Source organism: Camelus bactrianus, chromosome 7 (assembly GCF_048773025.1).
Source record: "Camelus bactrianus isolate YW-2024 breed Bactrian camel chromosome 7, ASM4877302v1, whole genome shotgun sequence".
Classification (NCBI taxonomy): domain Eukaryota; kingdom Metazoa; phylum Chordata; class Mammalia; order Artiodactyla; family Camelidae; genus Camelus; species Camelus bactrianus.
Window position 1 is genome coordinate 50,884,300 of NC_133545.1, and position 21,991 is coordinate 50,906,290.

The following is a 21,991-nucleotide window of genomic DNA, read 5'->3' on the forward strand; positions in this document are numbered from 1 at the left end:
TCTCTGCTTTGGGTGCCCATTAAACAAATACAGTGTAACAGAATGCAAGGGGCTCTCTCCCAAGCTTTGACCTTGAATAGAACTTGACACCCAGGAAGCTGTAGAATCAGCAGCAGGAACCGACAGTGCCTGGCAATAAATGGTGGTATCCAGAAGGAGTGGCTGGAGTGCCAGGCAGTTGTGCCAATGGCCGGGAGACACAGCAGAGCCCAAAAGATCAGGATCAATTTTATAGCCAATAGTGCCCAGCAAAAGCAGTATCAGTGGCCCAGCAGATGGGGGGGCCATGATACAAAGTGGGGCCAAAGCAGAAGAGGGGGAAAGTACCTACTTACTGTAGAGTATAGCAGATTTTTCAGTAGTCCCTGGCTCAGATCCACCTTAGCAGGCAAGAACACTCATGCCCCAGCTGCTGCATGTGTTGGTAGCTTACAGTTCTCCCTCTAAGAGAACTGCCTCCATCCAAATGGGAGTTCTCTTACCTGGGGGGATGGGGCACCTCTCAAAGACAGACTGTTGTCGATAACTGACTGACCTGGGTATATAAAAGGTTGCACTGCTTGCCACATATCCTTGCTTAGCTCCATCTCCTGTATTACTGCATTCTTTCCTTCTTCATGGAGCTGAAGCCCTAACACAGTCTCTGTTTTTACCATTAACAGTGAGGAAAGGTGAGCAGTTTCAATGGAATGAAGAGAATAAACACACTAGCTTCCTACAGAAGCAGCATATGCATTGAAATTTGCAGAGTGAAGAAAGTCCTCCCCTTGTCCAACCTTCTGCTCTCATTACTGGTTCAGCTTGGGAAGCTTACCTCTCTTCTAAATGACTACAAATCTTACCCATCTTCACAGACCTACCTGAAGACCGCAAGCTTTCATAGAATCTTTCTAGACTTCTCTAACCCATGGTGACATTCTCTGAAGTTTCACACTACTTACTGTTTGTGTCACTAATTTAGCAACTCATGCTTCAACACTGTGACATTTCAATATCTCTTCTAATAATTTACTCTTCTAATATTAATCACCTGCTATGCCAGACACTGGGCAACAAAAACAATTAAGACATGGTTTTACCCTTCACAAGCTGTCTTTAATGGAGACTACAGAGATATACACCTATTGTAACACTGTGAAGTATATAAAACAGTGTGAAAATCAGAGATATGTTTACAAAGGCAACATTTTAACTATGTTTTGAAGATGATCAGAATTTAAGGAGGGATAAAGTATTTCAGGTGAAAGCATTAAAAAGTGGTACACTCAAGGAACTGAGATTGATTCACTGGTTACTCAGTGCACATGTTATAAGCAGGAAGAAGAGAATAGGAGAAAGTAAATGTGAACAAAAAGGAGGCTCCTAAGTGTAAAAGACCTTCTATGTCATGCTAGATTCTAACTTCAATCCAGTAGGCAATAAAGAATCAGCTAATGTTAGCAATCCCAGCATGATGATTGCATGTATTATAGTACAATCCAGATTCCACAAGTTTTACTACCTTTGATTTCAGGAAAAGGCAAAAAAATTATAAAATGCCTTAGACATTAAAAAATGTAGAGTGTGCAACATAATGATTATCCATGCACTTTCTACTCAGCTTAAGAAATAAAACATCTCAACAGTTTCCAGTACTTTCTCTCACCGTAGATAAAACTGAATCTGGTGGACTATTACTCCATCCTTTATTTTTATCACATATAATGTATACAAAAATACTTCTGCACCTTGCTTTCTTTGATTAATACTGCATTTGTGAAATTGATCCCTGGTGCTATATGAAGCACAAATGCACTCACTTTCACTGATGGATTTGGTTTCCTTCCAGTTTAACCATTAGAAATGCTGTCATTATGAAAATCCTTATCTATGTTTCTTTGTACATATCTGGGAGAGGGGTTGAGAATTGAAATTGTTGGGTCATTTGGTGTGTATTTCTACAGCTTTATTTAGTATTGCCAAACTGTCATCTAAAGTGATTGTCCCAATTTATACCCCCGCAATCAGAGTATAAGCACTCTAATTGCTCCTCATTCTTTCCAACACTTAGTGTTATTACACTTCCTGTTTTTAATGTCTCACTGTACAACTAGTATTTCATTGCGGAACTAGTTGTGGAAATAGTTAACAGTTTCCTGACTACCCATGAGGCTTTTTATCTATTGATTTTTTTTTTAACTGGATTGCTTGTTCTTTCTGATTTTTAGGAATTTCTGTTAGATATATGTGCTATAATTTTTTATTTCAGTCTGAGGAGGGTATTTTTGTACTTTGTTTATTCTGTGTGTGTTTTTTTGAGACCAGGTATTTTCATTGTAATATGGTCATATATGAAGCTAATTTATATATTTATAATTTTTTATTTGTTAATAAAATCCTTCCAAATTCAAGTTCATAAAAATATTGTTCTATATTTTCACTTACATACTTGAAATATTATATTTCTCATTTAGGTCTTAACATTTTAATTGTTTTCATAGCATGTAAAATACGGACCATATTTTTCCTAAGTGGGATTCATAATAGGTCTTTTTATTCTTTTGGAACCAACTGAGAAATAGAAACAAAAATCAGAAAAAATGAAACTCAAAATATCACCTTTGCTACTGAAAAAAGATGATTGGGGATTATGATTTTAGATCTAAAGGCAAATGGGCTTGCTTAAAATTTATTCCTAAATTGGACATAATTATTCCTATGATCCAAACGTTTTTGTCCCTCCAAAATCTGTACGTTGAAACCTTAACCCCCAATGATGATATTATATTATAATAATATTAGGAGATGAGGCCCGTGGACGTTGATTAGGTCGTGAGGCTGAGTCTTCATTAATGGGATTAGTCCCTTACAACACAGACCCCAGAGGCCTACCTGGCTCCCTTCCGTCTTAAGAGCAGTGAAAAGACAGCTGTCTATGAACCAGGAAGTGGGTTCTAACCAGACACCAAACCTGCAGGTGCCTTGATCTTGGACTTCCCAGACTCCAGAACTATGATAAATAAATTTCTGTTGCTTATAAGCCACTGAGTCTATGGGATTTTGTTTTGGCAGCCCAAATGGACTAAAACAGTTATCTATCCAGCCATTCACTGGCACAGTAACCCCATTCACCTCCTATTTCAGTAGCAGATCTTTGTGAATGAGAGCAGATAAGAACCTGCCCTCCGCATGGGCAGGCAGATCCTACAAGTGTAGTGAAGGAGCTAGTTAGCGGAGCAGGCTCAACAACTTCTCTCCAGCAAACCAAGCAAAATAATCCCTCCTTCTTGCAAGATGTGGGGTCAATAAAGTGTAAGAGAAGAAGACAGAGTTATTTTAAATGAAGACCCTCATGTGGAAGCATAAGAAGTGATGGATAAGAGTCTTTCTCCCCTATTATCTGAAATAACAAAGGGTACACAAACCCTGAAGCTGTGTAAATACAGGAGGGAGGGGTAGGCATGCTAGCCATGTAAAAACCTAAAGTGAAGTCAAACAGAAATGAGGGATAAGCCTTTTCAAGCTGGAAACGGTAAACTCTCTTTTGAATTTCTAGTTCCAGTTCTACTGTGACCTGCTGGTACTTTATTTCTTGTTCTGAGATGACTGCATTTGCCCATTTTATCCTTACCATTGCTTGTGCCTCTCTACTTCCTGGAGTGAATTTATGTTTTGCAGTCATACAATCCATAACTAAATCACAACCAAAAATAATAATAAAGAGAAAGGGAGAAAAAAAGAGTACTTATATCCATGAAATATAATTATTGGACTTTTACAGAAGTTTCTAGATTTTAGTTGTTTCCTCTCCATCATTTTGTTGCAATGCCATTACATATACCAGCTTTGATACTTAATAACTCATATACTTTTCTCAGTTATACTTAAGTTTCTGTCAATTGTGTACTATTTTAAAATGTAAATAAGATATTTTAATGTAAAAATATTTTAAATGATATAACTATGAAGAAAACACACAAATCTAATATATATGTATAAATGATAGAAATCACGGTTAAATGAAAAAGACAAGTGTAATAATAGAATTCACCAGACTTCAGTTTTTAAAATTTTCTACAGAAGTGGAAGTGTGGATTCCCCTCTGAGGGCAAATTAAATCTCTAATAAAAGAAAAACACTTAAATGGGACTTTTGGTTATGCAAAAATAAAGAACAGACTTTATTCTGGAATGACACACTTTAAGAAAATGAGTGGAAACTAGCTAATATAAAATTCCCAACTAAAATATATTCTTGGAGCAAAATCTGAATAAGGCTGCATTTTGTAGACAATGAGACAGTGACTCAGAATATGATTGCTTGTGTATTAAGAAAAAGTGTGTGTGAACTCTGATGTCTGGAGAAGTTGGGGAAACCCATTTTACCCAAAGTGTGACAACACAAGAGTCTGTGTTATCTACCCAGTACCAGACATTGGTGCTTGGAATAATCATTCTAAGGTATTACCTATATAAATATATTTGCCATAACCATTGACATGATAAACCGTTATTTTTAAATTTTATTTCTTAAAACAGTTATGTCAAAAATACCAAAAAAAAAGTTCAATCTATTTTAATTGGTGGGTAAAAACATTTGACCTAGTGTGTCTCATGAGTAAATTGCTATATAAAAAAATATTTAATAAAAAGGTAATGCATCATCAACAACTGGGTTAACTCTAGGAATGTGGGGGTGTTTTAACATTGAAAAATAAATTAACACTGATGCACATTAGCAGGAAAAAAAAAAAGAAAAATTGCATGGCCATCTGAATACATGCAAAGAAAACATTTCAGATAATTTGCATCAATTTACAATAAAATCTCCCAACTGGGTGTAGGATGGAACATTCTAAATTGAATATGAAGTTTATAAAATTTCTTATAAAAAATTTACACTTGAAGACAAAATACTGAAAAATTTCGCCTGAGTCCAGTAATAAGACTATTTTTATTATTTATCTACTATTGCCGCTTTTATTCAATATGGTACTAAAAGGAGTTGCCAGTGTAAGGCATTAAAAATAAAGGCAAAATAGTTCATTAATTTTCAGACGACTTGAAGTATATACAGAAAATGGCAAAAAAAAAAAATCTACATTCAAACCATTTGAATTAAAAAGTGAACTGAGCAAAATCTCTAGATACAAGATCAATGTTAAAAATCAATTGCATTTTATATTATAAAATAAAAATAGAAAATTAAAAATTTGAAAGAAAATCAATTACAACACCTAAAAAATAACTTTGATGGAAATAAACCTAACAAAAAATATAAAGCATTACTGATAGAAATCAAAGTGGATACAAATAGATGTAGGAATACACCATGGTCATAAATTGTAAAACTCAGTATTGTAAAATTATAAATTCTCTCTAAAGTTATCCATAAATACAATAAAAAATTCAGTACTTTCTTGATATAAGTTGAAAACTTGATCCTAACATTTATATGAAAATGAAAAATGTCAAGAATATCCAAGACAAACAAGAACAACAAAGCTGGAGAAATTACACTAACAGATTGCTAGATATTAAAAATCTATAGTAATTAAGGCAGTGTGATTTTGGAATAAGGACAGAGAAGTGGACCACTGACGTAGAATTGAAAATCCAGAAATACATATATATATATTTATACACACAATCATCTGATTTATGACAAATTGACACTGTAGCACAGTGGGGAAAAGGTAGTCTTTTCCAGAAAATATGGACTTTTCAATATGAGTGCTGGACCAACTGGATATCCATATGAAATAAATAAATAAAATTTGATCCCTTTCTCACACCATACACAACAATCAATCTCAGATGGATTGTAGATCTAAATGTGAAAAGTATAACACTAAAGCTTTCATAAGAAAATGACAGAATATTTTCATGACCTGAGGTAGGCAGGTACTTCTTAAATAGAATTCTAAAAAGGCCAAAGTAAAGGGGAAAAAAGATAAACTGAACTAAGCTGAAACAATTTTCTGTTCTTCAAAAGAAAGAGACATTATTACAAAACTAAAAGAGTAAACTGTAAGTGGGCATAAAAATACATTTTTATAAATGTATTGTCAAAGGATGTATATAAAGGACATATAAATAACACCTACAAATCAGTAAGGAAAGCATAAACCACACAATAGAAAGATAGGCAAAAGACTCGAAAAAGCAATTCACAAAAGAAACTATTCAAATGGTTCTGAAATACACAAAAAGAGGCTTTTATAGTATTCAGGTAAATGCAAGTTAAAACTGAAAAGAGATAACACTGCACACTCACCAAGGTAATACATTTTTAAAAGACAGGCAATACGAAATGTTGGAGAGGATATGAATCAAATGGTATTTTTACAGCTTAGCAGAAATTACTAATGCTACTAAAGATACACATCCAATAATCCTGCAATTCTCTTCTTAGACATGTACCCAACAGAAAGGCACACACGTGTTCACCAAAAGACAATGACAATGTTCATGCTGCACTATTTGTAATAGCTTTCAAATGAGGTTATCAAATGTCTCTAACAGTAGACTAGACGAATAAATTATGGTACATTTATACTATAGATAACTACACAGTGATGAGAAAAAAGAATGTTAACTATAGCAACCACAAGGATGCATCTCACAGGCAAACATGAAGTGAACGAATCAGACACAAAACAATCTTTGCTGTATGATTCCACTTACATCAAGTTAAGAAAATCAGGGGAAAAAAATCAGGACAGTGGTTATCTTTGGGGATTAATGGTTCAAAGAAAAAAAGAAGTCTTCTGGGTGCAAATAACGGTTTGCTTCCTCATCTGGGTGCAGGTTGCACAAAGAAGTCATCACTTGGTGGAAAAAAATCACCAAGCTGTACATATGGCTTGTGTATTTTCCTATGCACATTTTACACTCCAATAATAAGTTAACTTCAAAGTATTTTCCAAAGATCCATAATCAAGTGATTCTAAATACTAATATTCACAATGATTCACAGTTGAATGTTTCTTTTGGAAAATATCCCAGCTTTCAACGAGAAACAGAAATAATTCCTGCTATAAGCATTCTTTTTGGCCCAGTATACCAGAGTGAAAATAAAATGCCAATCCACATGTGAATTCAATATAACTGAGTGAAAGTGGTCCAGAAGCACTGGTGAAGTTCAAGAGTATTGTTTCTTATCTGAAGGTATCAAAGTTGACTTTTGCTTTACCGTTTCCTAAATGGAAATTGGTAAGTGCACATTCATGCCTGCACACCCAGCACTTTGATTTACAATGACCAGATTCCCTTGCAGAAAGATCATCATGTATCATCATAGCTCTCCTGAGAGGCTCATGCTCCTGCCTCCATCTTTCCTTGGATGATTTTTCAGTGCTTACTAATATATTTCCTTACAACTACAGAAATGAAACAACTGTGCCTTGTTTCTTTCTTTAATGTTATTGGCATATTTATTTATCTAGAGCCATATGTAAGAGGCTTAAAAGTGCAATTAGCTTTTTTAATCTAAGTGACAATGGTATAATGAGGTTTTTGGGCAATATTCTCTAAAGAGAGCTATCAAAGATCTTGTTAGTTATACCTAGAATTGAGTTAACACTTTTTTAAACTGACTAAACCTTTTGATGGAAAGAAAATATGACATCAAGGCAGGTAGGTTATAGTTGGAAGATCCTACTCGTCTAGGGGGAGGTCCCACCGACTTCATTTCAGGCATACTATGATAAAGCACAGCTCATTTAGAACTAGCAAGAAGTATTCAAGAAAGATGAAATTTTCTTCTTGTATGTCATTACTTGGCTCAAGGTTAAATTCAGATAGTTTCTCAGCATTTTCTAACATCTTTACAAAACAGATAAACTCCAACATACCGTTTATAAAAATGTTTCAGAACTGTATTTATTTTATGAAAAAGCTTTCAACATTGCAAAGCTCTTAACATCTTTTGTGATTTGAGACCTGTTTTTGTAGATATACATACCTGCTAAAATGATTTCTGAGGCAATTTAGTACAAAGTAGAAAATAATACAGAATCTTTCTAATCTAATTTTAACACAACACAACGGCAATTATTCTCCTAATGCTGAAGCACTAGCGTGTAAAATACCTCATTAACTCTAAAAGAACTACGTGTTGAAAGGGAACAAATGTAGCCTTTATTTAGGCATACCATTTGTACCATTCCATAAAGAAACAACACGGGAGAGAAAGACTCAGTCCTGGAAGTGGGTACGTAACTAAAGATAACCATTCATTTATTCAATGTCTGATTGTGTCCTCTCAGCAGACAGGAAAAGGAGTAAACTATAGCCTGTCCTCAGTGGGAGACAGATGTGCAAATACTCAAGTACAGTACATTCCCCTGAGACTCTGGAGGTGCAACCACCAAGTGCAAAGAGAATAATTGGGGCCTCAGGAAAACCTCTCACAGGGTGCTGTCAGTGTAACTCCAAGTCAGTGATACCCCAGGGAGTCTTACCTTGGCTAGAGTATCCCTCAGGAGGGGTCAGTGAAAGGCACTCACACCTCCAGGCTGAACAACTTGATCATTAAGCCCGCCAGTCTCTACCTGCATCAGCAGCAGACAGACCAGGAAGCCTCAGAGCAGATTAATCTACAGGGGTTATGTGCTTGAGTAATCACCTCAATTCACTCTTAAGGGAAATTACATTGTGACTTGAATGGAGTTACAGAGCCAGAAATAGATGAGGTTTTTTCCTAATGTTAAAATTCAGGGCAATGAAGTGTATAAAAGTATATATCTCTTTCAACAACTTTTGTCCAGCATAACAGTCAAGAAACTCTTTGATCTGATTCAAAAGTAAATGGCATGTTTAGATATCACGCTCCCACTACTGGCAGTTTTCAAGGTTTCCATCCCTGAGTAACCATAGAAGAATTAAGGATCTGAGCCTAGCTCAGGATATTATACATAGAAATCACCCAATCAGAACAGCAGACAGAAGAACAAATGGGAAAAAAAAAGAAAGCAATGTAAAGGACCTATGGGATAACAAAGTGTGCCAATTTATGCATAACAGTAGTCCCAGAAAGAGAAGAAAGAGAAAAGAGGATCAAAAAGGTACGTGAAGAAATGATGGCCAAAAACTTCCCAAACCTAAAGAAGAAAACAGATATCTGGGACATTATACCAACGCATGCCCAACATATTTCCCTGTTAGAATAGCTATTAACTACTACATTTATATGGGCACAAAAGCTAAATATAAAATTTCCACATATTAAAAATGCATAATATATCATTTCCATTCAGTGATTACTTTTTGATGTACAAAATGCTTGAAGTAAAATACTTCATTTAATCTTACTTATTTGGTAAGAATTATCTAGTTTTGCAGTTGGAAACAGAGGTTCAGAGAGGTTAAGTACATTCCCATACTCAGAAAGATAGTACATGGCCTATCATGAATTTGAACTGAGTTCCGTTTGGCTGTAAGAAACCACATGCTCTTTCCTAAGTAGTGATGCATCACAGAGTCTAAGACAGAATTTCCTTTACTGAGATCAATAGATTACTAGTATCAGAATCATTTGCCTGTTAAAATGCAGATTCCTGATTTTCCCTTTCACCCCAGACCAAATATAATTTTAATAAATTGCTCAACTGATTCTTACCCAAAGTTGAGACTCTTGGCCTAAGCTAAACCTGTATCTTTCATAGTTATTTAAAACATTTCAGTTTATCTCACATATTTATTTAGATGACAGACACCTTGGCCTACTTCTTTTCCAGGGCAGGGAAAACAATTTATTTAAAAGCCCCCAAATAGCAAACCATGTGAAAATCATTATTCACATTGTGATTCTTGGATACACAAGCAAAGCTGCAGTAGAGGTTTTCCTTCAAAATAGTTTAAATGTTAGTTATTTGCTAAAACTAGGATGGGCCATCCAAAGAATGCAGTCTTTGTGGACCTTTGCCAGTTATATTTTGATCGCTGGAGAAGTTGGCAATAGGTTAAGCCTCACTATGTCTCCCATGTGCCTGTTTGGAACTTCATAAGCTATTTAAAACATATCCTTGTATGTGAATATCCCTTTCTGGGCAATCTGGCTCCCTTGAAGTCCTAGGACAAGAACTAACATCCTAGAAATGTGGGGCTGGGAGGCCTTTGACTTTAGAGGTATTTTGAAATAAGTTATGGCAGGTCCAGCCAAGCACTGTTGCTTTTACCAAGTAGAATTTGATTAGAAGAGAACTTCAGAGGCAGTAAATTGGACTTACGAATTTTTTAAATGCAGCTAATCATTGAGGAAGCCCACTTACTTGTAAAATACTTACTGAGCAATTACTATGTGCCCAGCACTGTGCTAAGTGCTAGCTCTAAAATGACTAACTAATGAAAGCCCTCAGATAGTTCAGACACTGCACTGGGGACCCTAAGAAAGTATGTGGCAGTGGTCATGTTCTCACAAAATACATGAGGATAAATGAGACAAAATTTACACATAGGAAATAACTACAAAATAATTGTGTTCAGTTTAGATACTGAAAAAGAGTTCAAAGGAGAAATGAAGTATGTTTCAAATGCTGGGTACTTGAGTGATTAAATGTTTCACACACATCCTCTTTCATTAATTTGCACAAAAACTGTGTGATATGAATATCACCATTGGTATTTTAAAAGAAATGAAATCAGATTGGGTAGTAATTACATATAAAATCATTACAATCCATACTCAGTAGTTGCAGCAACAGCACTTTTCCAAATAATCAGTTAAGGGAGATACGGAGTTGGAGTTCAAGTCTGATTCATTTACTTCCAAATTATACCCTGTGTTCTTTTGACTCTCCCACAAAGCTGCCCCCTCCTCTCAGAAAAGAAGGGAGAGGAAACTTGTGGGAGTTATAGTATCCAGAAATCTTTGTCGAAGGAGGAGATAATAAAACAGTATTAAATTGGACTTCAGACTTCAGAGCTCTGATACCTATCCTTTCCCTCCAAAATAAAAATAAATAAATAATGTCATCTCAGTGCCAAAAGAGAACCAGTTTTTATATAAATCATCAGTAAGACACACCACAACTTATTTTCACCGAGCGCCTGTGTGAGGAGAAAGGGTTACCTTAGGATGCCTGGAATCTGGGCATGGTGAGATAAAACAGGACAACTCCAGGTGCAGGATACTTCAAAGCACTGCTTCCAGCAATGTAGGACAGCTGGAACTTCTGGAAAACAATAGCAGGAGATGAAACAGCCTGGCATGCAGATTGAGCAATGGGGTGAGGACTTTGGCATGGGCATTAACAAATTCTACAGTAAGTAGATACAGCTGAAAATTCGAGAAAATGATTCAGATGGGCACAGGTAGAAAGGCATGTTCAGGATGCCTAGTCTGGTCCGTTGAGTCATCCTCAGAACTTCCCAGAAAACAGTTACTATCCCACTGGCCTTTATTTTAGTAAGAGGCACAGAAATGTGCGGTGAAATCACAGAATTTGGGAAATGATAAACATTTACAACTTACAGGAAGCTTGAAGGATCATGCTATGCAAACTGACTGCTTAACAAGTGAAAAAACTAAGAGAAATTAAGTGTGTTGTCTAGAGCCCCCAAGGAACCTTAGTGCGCACTAACCCTACAACTCAGGTCTCCATCTATTAGGACTCTGCCTCGCTCGTGATGTCATTATTCTGGTCAGAGGATGGAGAACAAGACATTCTCGCTTATTAAAGAAAAGTCATAAAGTGGTTAAAGCTAGGTCCATAAAATGGCCATATCCTTAATTTTCAAAAAGATGAAACCAAGTAACACAGAATCTTAAAATTGCCTTGAATAAAATGGAAATGGTTAGGATGCTGCAGAACATTCAGGCCACCTTTTGAGATGATCAGAGGTCTAGACTGGACTGGACTCATCTTTCTCACATAATGACTGATGGAATAAATTATTCTAAGTTGCCATTTCTAAATACTTCGTAACTGTTTTAACTCTTTTTGAAAAGATGAAAAGCTAAATATTTTTCTATGGATTTTGTTACTTCCTTCAGATCTTTCAAATGTCACTTTTTCAGTGAGGTCTTTTGTGCTTTTGTTTTAACTGAAGAACAGCTGATTTACAATATTATACGAGTTTGAGGTGTACAACATAGATTCAAAATTTTCATAGATGATAACACCACCTAAAATTATTATAAAATGCTGGCTATGTTCCCTGTGCTTTACAATATATCCTTGTAGCTTATTTATTTATGTAGGGAGGTCTTCTTTGAACACCCACTTCAGAGTTGCCAACCACAGGCTACACACCCACCCCTGAGGCACGTGCTGTTCTCTCTGTGGCTTATTTTTTCCTCTAAGGCAATCAACACAACCTAACAAGTGATAATTTACTCTTTGGTATCACTCCCTAACCAGAATGAAAACTCTTTGAGAGCAGGAATTGCTCTGTATCACCGATAGTTGAGAATCTAGTACACTATAGCTGCTTAGCTAATATCTGCTGAATGGATGAATGAATGTAAAAATACAAACAAAGTAAGTTTTAAAATGTTTGTTAGGCATTGCCTGAAATTAAAAATAAATATACTCAGTATGTCTTTTTAAAACTATACTATGTTTTCTGGCTTCAGACAGACTGAACATTTGGAATCTACATAAATTTTAGAGAAATGTTCTGTGGTGTTTTGTTTTTTGTTTGGTTGGGGTTTTTTTGGGGTTTTTTTGTTTGTTTTTTTTTTTTTTTTTTTTGCTTTTCTTCAATGTATTTATTACGATGTAAGGTACAGGCTTTGATAGAAACAAAAAAGCAAAGATAATATCTAATGGCTAATCTAAAAGAGCAATTTGATCTGCTTTATTTTTTAGACAGTTAGCTTTTAAAACATTAAGTGATATTAAACAAATCCATCATGTGTTTGTTAATAATTTGAATTTTACTTCATTTTTTTCTTTGTGGATGTACATGAGATTCTATTCGTCTTAAATGACAGTATTAAACTATTTAGAAATTATCAGATATGCTATTAATTTAGCTCTTTCCTTGACAAAATTTGTTTTTCTTCTAAGACGTAAGAGGGCATACTGAACAATCTAGAACAATCTTGATATAGGCACTCTGTATGAATCTGCAAAGAAACTGCACTTAGAAACAATGAGGATAACAACTATCTATAACATTGTGAAAATAAACCAGGGTTGCATTCTATGCCCTCATGATCAACACAATCCAGGTCTAATGGCACGTTTCTCAGCCTGCCCCAACCCTAACCCAGGAATTCTGAGCCAGCTTGAATGCCCAGCTGCACGCTCTCAGAAAACTCATTTCAAAACATCTCAGTTACAAAACCAAATAAACAAAACATCTCTGAATCCTGCCATACTCTGACTCGTCTAATGTATACGCGTTAAAACATAGGTCTGGGAGCCCAGGACATTTTAATGTCAACAGGTGGAGGCAGTAGAGATAGTTTGGGGTGGGATGGGGTTGTTCCTCTGGTGTCCTCCCCAGCCTTTCATTTCTTTGAATATTGGCTGAGCACCAACGATGCTCCTTGGGGTTGGTGCTGCTTTATTTATCTCTATTGGGTCTTTTGTGAGCTTTCAGCTGAAGGTAGTGTAGAAATAAAGCAGGCAGATTTCTTAACATTTTCTATGAAGAAACACACACACACACATATAAAATTTAAGAAGTCCCTGTAAATTGAGTTTATTCTTAGAGCAAAAGCTCACTAATAAAAGTTACCAATAATATTAGTTCTAGAAATAAAAATATAATTCCCCTAGTTCTAATAATTTAGAGAGTTACCTGGAAATTCAGCTGGGGAGAATTATATCCTCATTATAAATATGAATTCAAGAAATTGACTCACCAAATAATTGTTTAACTAATCTTATTCTAAGCATCATTCTTCTAAGGCATTTCAAAAGACAAAGAGCCACGTGTAAAAGTCCTCGTACAATGGTTGAACGAAAAACCAATGCTGCTACAAAAATACTGATTAAGACTGGTGGATGTTTTAGTAGATATTGTTCCTACAGGTCCAACGGTTATATAGAAATTATTAAGGAGATTTACAATCATATCACTAATCCATCATTTTAGTCCCTCCCTCAAAATGAACTTTTCATTTAGATAATAACTTTTCATTTATTTTCATTTTTAGTAAGGTGGGAAGTTGATCTGAGTCTTATTGACATGTTGTGGCTGTCACTAATCGTAACATCAGAAGAAAGAGTTCCTCTCTGCCTATCTGCTGAGTTCTAGAAGCTGCTGAAAGTCAGTGATGGCAGTGGTGGTCACCAAAATAGCCCCTTTCGTGGACAAGGCTCACTTTTCATTCTGGGTCTCTGGATTTTGGTGGCAATGGACATTTTTATTGGCAAGTTTCGATGACGCCAGTGTAGCAGAAGACCTGAACAGGGGACATTAGATGGCATATGCCTAATAGTGATGCCTTTTATTAGCAATTTGCTACCTCAGTTTAAAAAAAGAAAGAAAGAAAGAAAAGGGGGGGGGGAGTACTCCTTTGGTCTGAGTATGATTTTCCCATATTTTTCTTCACTGTAACAGTAACCAGGGCTGCTCTTTGGAGTGATTAAGCAGGCTTTGGAGTTACCACGCATGGGTAGAAAGAGACATTATCATAAAAGATTTGGAAATGCAGGCCCTAAATCTTTGATTTTGCTTACTATAAAGAATATAATCTAAAATTTCCTGAATGATCTAGTTATACATTTATATCATCATAAAAAAAGTCTTACATCTTCTTTACCAACATTTATGCCAGGTTGTTCATTTTCTTTTCCTATTGCATTAGCTACATTCTTTTATGACACTCAGTAAGCGAGGGAGTGATGATCCCTGTCTAGTTTGATTTTATTAAAGCAGTTTTAGTGTATTATCATATAAAAATACTTAGTATTTGTGGATTTTTATTTAAGGTATTATATGTCTCAAACATGAGATTAGGTTTCCATGTATAGGTTTAACCTACATACCTAAACATGTAAAGGTTTACACATGTTCAATGGACATAAGAAAAATGTATAAACATGTATGTTCTGTTTGAAGTGTACAGGCTCTTTCAAGCTTACTGATTACACTGGTAAATTTCATGATAGCCTTTCTTATTATTTACTAGATCTGTCCATTTATGAAGAATTATTAAAATAATTTAAGATGTTGGTATATAAAATAAATATATATAATGGATAATTTAAATGTAACATAAAACAGGAACAACATTTTGTGTCTATACAACTTTACCAAAATACATAAAACAAGATGAAATAAATTGAAGGGCACATCATATTTTTGAAAGGGAAATTTAATATTATTAAAGATTCAATTTTCTCCAAACGAAATGTATCAATTTAATGTCATTTCAGTTAGATTTGCAGCAGGTTTCCTTTTTTTAAGTTAATAAGATCTACTTGATAAAAATAATCCAGTCACTGATCTTTGGTGTATTATTTCCCATTACAAATGGCAGATGACAGTTTCAACATGCTTTTAAAGTTTGCTTTATAAACAAAACACTAGGAGGCCTTTGATGGAGATGATATACATGGTTCAGGACAAAAAGAGAAATGAAAAAACAACAAAAAGTAGTGTGGTATATATACTACATAGATACACCATAACCACAGACACCTATTGAACTCTGGCCCAAATTTCCCCTCACTCTAATGCTGAGGCATTGAATCTGGACCAAACACATGCACTTCAAACCCCTTATATGACTGATTTTTCTCCAGGTAACTCCTGATCTTTTAGGTAAATATATTTTGATTAGGCTTATTCCACAGTCATATCCCATGTCTGAATCGTGAACTTAACACAGTTTAGCTTTAGAGGATCACTGGGTACAGGGGCTTAGCTGATCATCATTTATGGCCCTTGTCAGTGGTGAGTCAGAGCTGGCTTAGGTGAGCCTGTCAGCAGCAGCCAAGACTGGTCAACAGTGTGCTTCTACCTCAACCTTTCCAAGTCGAATAAAAGGCCCATCGGCTTGCTCAAGAAAATGCAGTATTGCATAAAGGATATGAAAATCACATTTTAGTGAGAAAAAAACAAAAAAGAAAATAAGCACATTTTGAAAAACTGAAAGCAAAACAAGAAAGATATGGAAACAAATACCTTACAAACAACATGATGGAATATTTCAGGAGTCTGGAAAAGGAGAAATAGTGAGTCTAAAACAATTCCTAGTAAGCAGTTTAGAAGTCCATTATTTTAAAAAGTAGTTATAAAAGTTTTTCCTTTCAATGATAGGTCAGGTATTTCAAAACATGCACATTACTTGGGTAAAATTATAAAGATTATCAGAAACTAAAACTGAGCTTAAAGCTCTACAGAGAAGTACAAAATATTACTTGAAATGTGCATTGCTAAATATTTGCTTATAATTTGCAGGTGAGAGCTAAATAGGAGGGACGGTAAGAGTGGACAGATAGCCAATCTGGGTATTAGCAGGTGATGCCTCCAAGTTTCAGCAGAAGTCAGTGTTTAACATCCCCACTGTGTGAATTCGGATACTGATTTTATAAACTGTTCTTGGTGGAGTGGGGAGGAGCAAAGAGGAATGGAGAGGGTTTTCATAGCCTGTAGTCCTGAGCATCCCATTTCATTCTCCGGTGGTGCATGAAAAACATCACTGAAACTAAAAAGGGAAGAAAGTGGATTTCTTTAGGCTCCTGAGTTCTTCCGTTTACAGCAGAGGAGAGGTGTGATAAAGTTTTGTTACTGAACATTTACCTCTGCTCAGCAGTCCGCTAGAGCACTGAAAGCCCTGCCTGGATTCCTGACATCTAGAAGCTTAATGCAAATTGTAGGGCTCGGCCACACAATCAGTAGTTAGTGCAGACCAAAGAGAGATGTTCAGGGAAGACTTCTCACAAGAAAAGGCAGCTACAGATCTTTACTTAAAGAAATCTTAGGGAGGATGTTTGGAAAGAGAATTATCCCTGTTTTCCAATGGATATGTGTGCTTCAAAAATTACTTCAAACAACTGCCTCTTATTTTATATCTAGTCTGGGGTGATCAGGTAATTTAAATATTGATTAGTATTTTACAGTGTAGTGCTTTCTGAGAACACATTACCTCATTACTGATGCTGGACGGAAAGGCACTGCTGCCAAGAGCAGCACATATTGCCGACTTGGGGCTGGAGCAGGCACATGGCCCACCACGTGGGTTGCAAAGTTCAACCACCACTACCATCCAACCCCAAAAGAGTCCTTTAAATATTACTGAATTTCATTTCAAAATTCTTATTTCTGGCCCCTCCCGAAAATAATCTGAAGACTCAACAACACTCAGCCTGCATGCATCCTTGATGACAACGGACTAGAGCTATCAGTGGCTGCCTCTCCAGTGAGGGCTCGTTCCACTGTCCTCACCCGTCAGCATGGCCTCCCCTTCAGTCCACTTCACCCCATCTGGCCCTGTAAGAATTTCAGTTTGCAAAATGAAACCCTGACCTATCTAAGTTGCTCTGTGTCACGCTGGATCGCATTACAGGTTCTACCTCTATGGACTCTATTGGTGAGAGAATACTAAGTCCTTTGTTCATCAACAAGTATTTGCTGCATGAATATGCCACACTGTCTTTTATTTACCTATGGAAACCTTCAAAGGTGTTTCCTCTGTGATCCACAAGACAAAGCAATTACACTGTAAACCTGAAAAAAAAAAAAAAAAAAACAAAAAACAAAAAACAAAAACAGAAGACCAAAAGCCTTGTCTGAGCTTTCACAGCAATTACAGTACAAACCACATTAGTTATTTAGCTCTTAATCATAAACTCTCTCAGTTTTTTTCCCCTCTTTCATGTATATTTATCTTGTCTCCTCAATAAAACTGCAGCTCATCAAAGGTCAGGATGTTTGTCTTTTTTGTCTTTACAATCCCCCATGGTGTTTCATACACCATAACAATGCAATACATGCATACTTGTTTATTTAAAACATTGTATGAAGCAGAAGCTTCCCAGTATCCCTCAACAATGATGATGCTGCAACACCTGAGACCGTCTTCCTCTGTCCTCCTTTCCTTTACAAGAATAATCCTAGGCTGAATTACACAAAGCAACACCAACTGACTTTTCTAGATGCACATTCTATTGGCTTCTTTCCCTCAAATCACAGGTAAGGTTTCTTTGAAGCAGGTCTTGCCAGGGGTGATAGTGATCAGGCTGTGACTCCAATGAGTAAGCAGCCCTGGAACCCAGCACTGGTTACTGGCACTTACATGTTCACACCAGATCCTGCCAAACCACATGTGCTCCACTCCAAGGAGCTTCCTCTCAAGTACAGGGCTGGCTGGCAGGCTGCTCACACAAGGAGATGAATCAGGAGCCCTAAAGGCAAGTTACAAACTCCTTTCTCCATGGCATAGACTATAGCCCAGCATGAGTCCAAATTAATTCCACAAACACAGATAATTATCTCAAGTGAATGCACCTAGACTCTCCTCACTGTAAAAGGAGCCATTAATAGATCAAGGTAGATTGGGTGGATGTTGGTTCAATGGGTTTAGGCAGTGTGCCTCTCTGGTACCATAAATATGACACAAAAAAGTGGACACATGGGGGTATCAGAAATCTGGCTCTTTCCCTGATACTTTTGTTCTTTTTGCCTCATCGTGTGCTAGTACAGAGTGTGACACAGAACAAGTGCTGAATGACTGTTAGATGAGCTGTTTACATTGTTACAAATAATTAACAAGACTTAAATGGAATCCAAATCCTCTTACCAGAAAAAAAGAATGATCAGCTTTAGAGAAGGCAAATGGTTGCTGGTGAAAAAAAATTGTAACTGCATTCATACATTATTTAGAACAAGATGTTTTTCAAATCAAAATGTCATCATCTTACTATAAGTGAAAACAAGGAAGAAGATTATACTTGACATTTTCCCTTACTGCATAAATCTAATGTATTATTGAATTTCTCATGGGATGTTAGCAATGATGTTTTAATATGGTTTGATCATATCAGATTATCATAGGAAGCAATAATCAGTTTAGTAGGTCAGGAATTAATAGACTAAAGGAGGAAATGTCTATGTGGACCTGGTTCCCATCATTCCTTTCCCCTACATGACCCATCAGTGGAAATCCTCTCATGGTCCTATAAAGTGGCTTATGGGTAGAAAAAAAAACAGGAAGGAAGGAGCAGCCCTCACATGAAATTACATCAGTTGAGTTGTAAGGACTGCTAATTAGTTAGTAAATAGTAGGATCACTATTCTTTAATTTCCTACAAAACTACTTCTTGAACTCAGCCCCAATTCACCCTCGTTACAGGAGCCTTCTTTCACCATCCCTTCTAAATACTACTCCTCTACTTACCTAGTTCTTGCTCCCAGTTTAATCTACTTTATTATCTCCATAGCATTTACATTCTGAAGTAAACTGTATTTTTTTTTACATGTTTCATCCACTACAAGTTCCAAATCTGTAGAAATATTTTCTGTCATACGCACCGCACAGCAGGTGCTTAATAAGCATTTGCTTAAAATATTAATGAACAGATGAACATTTAATATTTTCAAGTGATAATGTGAATATAATCAAAATCTAAAAAAGATTCTCTTTCTTTCCAAGTATACATACCTGCAGTACCTCTGAGCATCAGCCCATTCCTGATTCCATATCTGAACACTGTGACCCAATCCCAGACCAGGGATGGTGGGAAAGATGGGGACGTGAGAGATTCAGGGAGAGGCTAAGTTTGAAGGAAGGAAAATTTTTTTTCTATTTGGTAACAAAAAAGCAGAAGTTTGATGTTTTATTTTGTAGACCACAAAAAACCTACTGAGACCTCAGCTAAAAGATTAAATTCTTCAGACTCCCTTGGGATAGCTGCCAAGCAGAAGTTATTGTTTGTTTCTTCCAGGAATGCCCTTTGCAGTAGGTTGACTCAGCTGGGAGGGGATCAGTTTTACGCTTTCCACCTTCCTCCTTTTTCATTCTACAGAAAAGACAGATATAGTGGCTAGAATTCACATATGTAATGTTAAGGATAGAAGCCAAGCAAAAATAAGGGTGATGAGAGACAGGGGTTGGGCTTGGGCCCACTGATCAGCATCATGGGACAATCATACTAGATTGCTACCTCTGAAATGTGTTTGGGAGAGAAAAATAAAAAATTCTGCCACCGTTACTTAGGTTTTTTCCCTATCCTATTCAGTCAAAACTATCTTACTGATACATCATTAAAAGGATTACAACTCAGTAAGTACAATTATCAACTGAGTCCAAACTGCCATATTAAAATGGCCCTCCATAGCCACAGGTTCTACAGACATGATCCAACCAATTGCAGGTCAAATTTATTCAGAAAAAATTCAAGAAAATTCCAAAAACCAAAACCTGAATTTGCCATACACTAGCAAATATATACACAACATTTACATTGTATTAGGTATTGTGAGTAATCTAGAGAGAATTTAAAATATACAGGAGGATACGCATAGGTCATATGTAAGTAACATTTTACATAAGGGACTTGAGCATTCTCAGATATTAGTAGGCAAGCTGGGTTTGGGGGTGGCTGTAACATGTTGTTCCCAGAACCAATCCCTCACAGATACCAAGGGACAACTATATCTACGTACTAAATACTTTTTCACAACATTTTTAACATGCATACCTCATTTGTCATTTTAATCCTTAAAACATACCTCTTCAGTTAGATAAGCATACCCATTTAACAGATGAGAAAATAAGACTAAGGAGGCTAAGTCACTTATCCAAGGTTCTCAGCCTGTAAATTAGAGCACAAATCATCTGAATTTTAGCCCAGAACTGTTTCCAGGAGAGTATGCTGCCATTGCTTAAATATGTGTCAAAGTTTCAAGAATTACTACATATGCTGCTTACTGAGATTCATTATATGTCTATTTTCTTTGAGAATAAAGTTTTAAATGTATATAAGGGAGGTGACACCAAAGTTGCTATTGTCATCAAATGATTTTTTTAAAATATTTTTATAAATTCTGAAATCTCTTCCACAGCGAAAATATATACAAAATAAATACTACATCCAAGAACAAGTTCTTTCTATTTTAGTTATTGAACAGGAGATAAATGTATTCAGTGCAACAATACAGGCTACTTAACTTAGATGGTAGATGTGAGAATATATATTAAGACAAGCTCAGGGTTCTAGCTGGATTCTGCTAATACCTGGTACTACAACCAAATACTGACATACTGTCATCAGCTATGGAGGTATTTCAAGATTTAGTGAAAAGCTCTCAAATAGATTTCCATACAATTGATCAAATATATTTAGAAAAACTAGATTGCATAATATCTGATTTATCAATCTAAGTCACCTAATGCCAAATCAACGTGCATTAATACTATAAAATCCATTTACCGAGGAAGAGTGTTTTTTCATATAAAAGGAAGAAATTTTCCATAGCTAAGCTATAGATATGTGTAAAATGAATCTCTCCTTACATTTATGTTAACATGTTCAATATTACATGGATTAATAAACTTGAAATATTGAATTAAGATATTTTTAACCTACGTAGAACTACTTTTTGTTTTGTTTTTTAAATTTTATTATATTGAGTTATAGTCAGTTTACAATGTTGTGTCAATTTCCAGTGTAGAACACAATTTTTCAGTTATACATGAACATACATATATTCATTGTCACATACTTTTTCACCATGAGCTATCACAGATCTTGTATATATTTCTCTGTGCTATACAGTATAATCTTGTTTATTCTATATATACCTGTCAGTCTCTACAAATTTCAAACTCCCCACTTTTTGAAGATGAACTTATGTACCTATGCCCTAAGTGAGTGATCTCACAGGTAAGAAATTCTACTTTTCTGACTAACTCCTGAGAGATTTTTGAACATCTTGGCTACTACCTTACTTAATCTTTTGATGGTGAATTTTGAGACAGGGTCATTACTTTTTCTGGAGCTAAGATACATGGTAGGCAGAGATGACAGTCAGTATCACACCAACATCAACTCTTTGCATCAAAGACAATTTTTTTTCTTCAAAATAAGTACAAATTACTCTCTACA

The 21,991-nt window shown here is 35.8% G+C and overlaps 1 long non-coding RNA gene across 1 annotated transcript in view; it reads right to left on the reverse strand.

Annotated features, from left to right (window-relative positions):
- The window catches only part of LOC141578161 (uncharacterized), a 404,029-nt gene that overhangs the window by 156,691 nt on the left and 225,347 nt on the right, over positions 1-21,991 (reverse strand). The window contains exon 3 of the long non-coding RNA XR_012508185.1: positions 11,053-11,155. This is a non-coding gene — a long non-coding RNA (uncharacterized LOC141578161). The remainder of the gene's footprint in view (positions 1-11,052; positions 11,156-21,991) is intronic.